Below are 6337 nucleotides of genomic sequence, written 5' to 3'. Positions count from 1 at the left end.
GCACATCACACACCGTAACTCACCTGGCCTCATGCGGCTGACAAAACGGCAGGAGAGACAAGGTAATGCTTGAAGAGCTGCCTATAAATTAGGTTAAAATAATTAATAATACATATATTAATGGTGTTTCTATGACATGATATGGATAATATACATTAATATATAAATACCTCACAAATAATTCAGTGTGTTCCCATTTCATCAACAATCACCGGCCAATGTATTTACTTTATGGTAAGGATTATACATTTCATTATAAATGGCTTGCTGGGCATGTCAGCAACTTTTACATCTCCATTCACTTTATTATTAATGGTTTCCTGAACAGTAACAGCATAATAATGCACACAATGCAGCATGAATATTTGATGCGGCATCTATAGTCTCCCATTTATCATTTATAACAGGCTACAAAAACATTATAAAACATTTATTACAAATTTATAGATCACTTTATACTAAAACAAAGCTGTGTTATAAATACATTATTAATCCTTTATGCCATTTATAGGAATCCCTTGTAATAAGGCCTTAGCATATGTTGCTGCACAACCGTAACAAGAACGGTGTGGCAAGGAGGAAGCACAGTACAGTGAGCCTGCTCCCGAGCACTGGGTGTATTCTGTGAAGGAAAGCATGAACATCTGCACTCAAAATTAATCAGACTACCAAGGGACCAATCAAAAGAAATGCTGGATTAACTCAAAAGGCTTTTTTTTACCCACTCCCTTGGAAAAGATGCTTGCTTTCTTGGAAACTTGCAGCGCTGGAGCCCTGGAAGCTGAGCTGTCCTGCTTCATTTCCACACCACCTTTTCATTAGATTGATAACCAAAAGCTAACTTCCTAATGATAGGCAGCCCTTCCCATCCTCTGTCATCAGGTAACCTAGGGCTTGAAATACAGAGGATGCAAAGGGGTTAGGAAATGTATTTGGTGGGGTTTCTTTTTGCAAGTCTCAAAGGCTGGTTTGTTTAGCAGCGTACAGCCCCCTGCCGTGCTTGCAATCTATACAGTGCAGCACTGGGAAATGAGGAGAAGAAAATGATGTTTGAAAATGGGAGTTGTTGCCAATCGCTGGTAGTACAAACAGTGAGAAGCAGCTTCAGAGCTCAGCTTTGACACAGCTGTAGTTACCCCTTTCAGATTTAATGGCCCAGATGGGGCACAGCCCAGGGAATGATATTGAGCTTTTTAAAAACTATATTTGTTTAACATGACAATCTGTCTTCTCACAAACCCAGCTTAATGACTCAGTGTGGTTGGTTCCTTCTCATTACCCTGTGCTTTGGGAAGGGGCAGCTGGAGCTGGGTAGCAGGAGACATAGACCCATGGAGCAGAAAGCCAGGCTGGACTCTGGGACCAGCTGTGATGTTCAGTGTGTCACAGACCACTGCATTTCACCTCATCCCTCCCTGTGCTGAGCCTGGTCATCTGTGTTTGGCCACAACAGTTGTATCAGGAAGGAATCCAGGCTTGCAAACATCAGGAGAAGAAACTATTAGCTGCTGGCTCCAAGCTGTGCACCCCACAGAGGGTTAGGTTGAAGGTACAGCCCTTGGTACACCAGAAGAATCAGGTCCGCATTATGCACTAAGGTGATTAAAATGACATTGCTGAAGGAGTTAGCTAAGGCAGTAATAGTATTACTACTGGCCCAATAATGGCTTTTCAAAACACAGGCATCAGCGACTTGTGCAGTGTTCTTAGTTGGTGATTAAGGAGAGCTCTGCAGGAGTTTATAGCAATGATGAGTCTTTAATGTACCAACAGGTAAACTAACAAGCACTCAAGGGAGGAACAGGGCAGGAAGGAAGCAGAGCTGCCTGTGCAGCTGCCTACTATTACCCACAACCACTCTTCTCCTAGGATATTCCTCATGGGATGATGCTTACAAATCCCTTCTCTGTATTGTACTTTTCCCTGCTACAACCTTTCCTTGTAGGAGCCTTATGTATCCTCATCTGTTTTGTGGACCTTTCCCACACCCATTGAGCTGTTCCCAGTGCTGCTGGGTAAGATTTCCAGCCAGTTCACTGCCAGCTCATGGAGCAGAGCATGTCCTGCAAGCACAGGATCCCCTAGATCCCTTCCTAAGGCATGTTTGAAAGCTTGTGGGAGAGTAGCAGTCCACAGACATGAACTGATTTATTCTTCTCTATTAAAGGAGACACATCTCCTTTTCTTTCTCTTCCTTTTCAGTTCTCTTCCTAGATACCAAACTGCAGCAGAGAAATGCTGAGTGCTTCCTGATGGTTGTTTTGACTATGAGTGATGGGGACCACCCTCTGCCATTGCCTCTTAAATTTATCCTGGTTCCTGTATGCAGCAGACTGGACTTTAGTGTTAGTAGAGAAAAAAAACCTTAAATATATGACTAGGACCACTCTAAAGCCCAAAGAAAAACAACCATAGTTTGTCTGAGGACTTGAGTTAGGGGGAAAGGGTGGATTCCTTATACCAGGCATTGCGGGGCCTCATGAAACTGAGAATGAAGTTTTTTTTTCATAAGAGAATGAAACATTATAGAAAAACCACATCTTTCAACTACTGTGGAAAATCAGCTGATCAAATTGAACTACTTCATCATTGTGCTGCAGGCTGTACACAGGGCTGTTCACTCCCAACAACAGGAATTGTGTGTTGTAGCCAAAAGCTCTCATACATTCCCATGCCAGTGACCTGTAATAAATTGAGGGATTCAAAATGAGAAGGAAAAAGTATGCATCTCATCAGTAACATGCCTCATCAGCTCTCCCTTCCCAGAAGGCAGCCAGGCTGACTCCAGAGACGGAAAGGCCCAAGCCAGGGAAAAGAAAGCCCCAACAGTTTCACAGCTCCTCAGTTTGACCTGCAAAGCAGCCCAAAATAAATGAAGGTACTCTGAAATTCAAGTCTGAACACAAATTTCCACTCAAATAATGTGAAAGTGAAATGTGAATTGACAGGAACAGGCACTTCAGTGAATCTCTCCATGACACGTGCCCCTCAAAAGCTCATCAACAGTAAACCCATTAGCCTAGAACCTCAAGATCAGGGAGCATCGGAGCTCACTGTGTCCTGTCCCCCAGATACAACACAATGTCACATGGAAAAAGTCCTTCTCCTTTGTTTTCCCTCCTGCCCACTGGTTTTCCTGTCCCCCAAAACAATGAGGTGAGGTCAAAGTCAGAAAGGACTTCCAGGCAACAAGGATGAGGAACTGCTCCTCACGTGCTGCATCTTACACACCAAGTGAGAAGGAAAAGGCCACAAACAGCTGCTTGATGGGGTACCAGCATATCCCTGGGAGCTAGAAGCAGCTCTTCAAGGACACTGTTTTAGGTGAACTCCCCTCCTCTTCTAAGAAGGCTGAAATGGGTGGTGGTGACCCCAATCTGCACTGCCATGGCAGAATGCCCTCCCCATCCGCTTCACTGTTCTTATCAGAAAGTGAAAATGAAGGTGTGTTTTGGTGATGAAAACCTGTCTAAATACAAGACTGAGTGAGGTGACCTGTATTTATCATTGCATCACCATGGGAGCAGGACCCACCCTGGCTGCTTTGAAGTGCTGTGCCTTATCAGCAGAGTTTACAGCCTGCCAACCAAAAATATTTGTTAGAGATTAGCAGCATTAACATGTTGAAACAAAGGAGCACTTTGTCTCTTCCAAGCTCACTGTGAACATGAGCAAGTGAGGTCTCCTTTTCCTAGTGGTGGGGATAAACAAGGACTTGTTCTCATTTCGCAGGAAGACAATGACTGCTCATCATTCAACTTATTGCTGACCTCCAAAATCCAGTTGGAACCTCGCTTGGAAGAGAGTTCAGCGCTTACCTCAGGTTATTAACTTGATAGTAATTAAGTCCTTGAGATAACATAACTTTACAGGCCAGAACTTTGCACTTTTGTCTTGAATTGATGAAAAATTTCATTATTTTCACTCAGGAAGGAACCCTGAAGCACCATGGGCTTTATGTGGGGGAGACCAGGGACATCCATGAGAAGTCTATAATAATACAGAATTCAAACTCTTTGGTCCTGGCCTAGCAGTGTGACCACTGCACGGTCCTCCAAGGCCATATGTGTGTCCCTGTGTTGAACTGATGTAGAACAGGGAAGCACTACAAGCTCTCCAAGACACCTCATGGTAGATTCAGTTCAAGGTGTCCTACTCACCCTGTGCTGAGTGCCCTTAGAGGTCTCACTCCTCTCTGAAGATGTTCCAAGTAAAACCATAAGCATCACTTTAGGTTTTAAATCTCATTATTGGTTAAAAAAAGGAGAGAAAAGGAGGTAATTTTATTACTCTTATGGTATGTTTTCCATTATTTGCATAATTGTTTAATGCTAATAAGACAATTAGCAATTCTTACAGCTTAATAATTACCCAGCAGTGATGGGCCTGTTGTAGCTTAATGAATTTTTTAATTGTTGCTGGGGGTCTTGACGGTTTTTTGCCCAATTTCTTCTTGTGTTAGAGATGCTGTTCATGCAAACAGGGTAATGCCAAAGGCAAGACAGCACCAGCTACACAGGACAGGCAGATACAGTAGTATAAAGGTCTCTTGAATTTGAAAGGAGGGGAAAACACAAGCTCTATATTCTGCTGCTTTAGGGCTAAATTAGCTAAACACACAGAGGTTTAAAACTCAGCCCCCCTTAGGTAAATGCTATCCCTAAGAAGCCAGGCTACTCCGCTGGTGTGGGGCTGGCTTTGACATCCCCAAAGCTAAAAAAACCTCTTACCATTTTTAGCTTTTGGTGAACAATCCCTCAAGTTAAGCATGAATCACACCATCCTGAGCTGTGGTGTGGCCAGAAGGAAGTTAACTGAGGGCAGGCAGGAATGGTGTTTGTCACTGGCAGAGGTCATGGATAAGGTTGGCTGGAGGAAGAGGATGGTGGGGCCCCAGGAATAAACATTACAGCCCACATTTACACACAGAGAATAAGCAGTGGAGGTGGCTTTCCTCTTCTTTTTTTCCCCTCTATGAGATTCCTTGCATGCTGTTACTTGCAGAATGAAGTTCTCTTTCTCTTCCTCTTTCTTTAATGGCTGGCAAAATGCTGAAACCATGAAATCCCAGTTGCTGGCTGTAACCTGTACACCTCTCCCTGCATTTCCGCTGTTGACGTAGCAGGTTGGGCAGATTTGCCTCTGAGCTCAGCGCTGGAACTCTTCCAGCTCCCCAGCACCAAGCATGCCCCAGAGGCAGCTGCCATTGAGTCAGAAGCATGCATTAGTCATGACCTCGGAGCAGCTTCCAGTATCTGAAGGCAGCCTACAGGGATGCTGGAGATTATAGTGATAGGACAAGGGGTGATGGGTTCAAACTAAAACAGGGGGAGTTAGGTGGGATGTAAGAAAGAAGTTCTTTACTGTGAAGGGGGTGAGGCACTGGAACAGGTTGCCCAAGGAAGTGGTAAATGCCTCATCCCTGGCAGTGTTCAAGGCCAGGTTGGACGGAGCCTTGGGCAACATGGTCTGGTGTGAGGTGTCCCTGCCCATGGCAGGGAGTTGGAACTGGGTGATCTTAAGCTCCTTTCCAACTCAAACCATGCTATGATTCTATGCCCTGCACCACACATAGCAGAACATGGTATGGTCAGGTTAGAGATGCCTACAGCCCATGCAGTAAAGATCCATCATGTGCATGCTGGACAAGTGTCCATCTCCCTTCAAAGGCTGCCACATCTGGGTCATAAAAACATTTTATCTCTGCAGCAGAGAGAAATGATTTGCAGCAGGAAACGACCACAAAAGGTGCCTGGTGTTTGCAGTGGATTTGTGATCCCCTGATTCCCACCAGGAGCTGGGACCTGGTCATCTCTGTGAGGAAGCAGCTGGCCTTCAAGACCTGACCTGAATGCCATCACATGGGCGAGGAGATGTCATATCCCTCTCTTCTCAAGCCTTAGCTCTTGTGCTGCAGCCTGCCTGCACCATGCCACCACCTCCACAGGCTGGGCCAGGAACAACCCTGCAGACCTGCTCACCACTCCTCTCCACCAGCTCTCCTTGAAGACTGAGGTGGCTCCAGCTCCCAGGAGCCCGGCAGACCCATGAAGGATACCCCTGTCAGCTCAGCAGGGATGGGAGGAGGCAAAGCGCTCAGCCAGGCGGAGATGAAAGTTACACAGCACAGATTAGAAGGCGGGCGAGTGTCAGGGCATCAGTAATGCTGTCGCTAAGGGTTTTAGAGCTGTCACGGCTGCCTTCTCAGACAGGAGGGACGAGCTCCTGCCCTGAGCTGTCTGCACAGCAAGGCAACCCTTGACAGCTCTGTTCTCAGCACTCATCTGGTTTTGGTGATGTGCTTCAAGCCAGGGCAACCCGCTCAGCTCCACTGCGT

Source organism: Melopsittacus undulatus, chromosome 8 (assembly GCF_012275295.1).
Source record: "Melopsittacus undulatus isolate bMelUnd1 chromosome 8, bMelUnd1.mat.Z, whole genome shotgun sequence".
NCBI lineage: Eukaryota > Metazoa > Chordata > Aves > Psittaciformes > Psittaculidae > Melopsittacus > Melopsittacus undulatus.
This window is presented reverse-complemented; position numbering follows the sequence as displayed.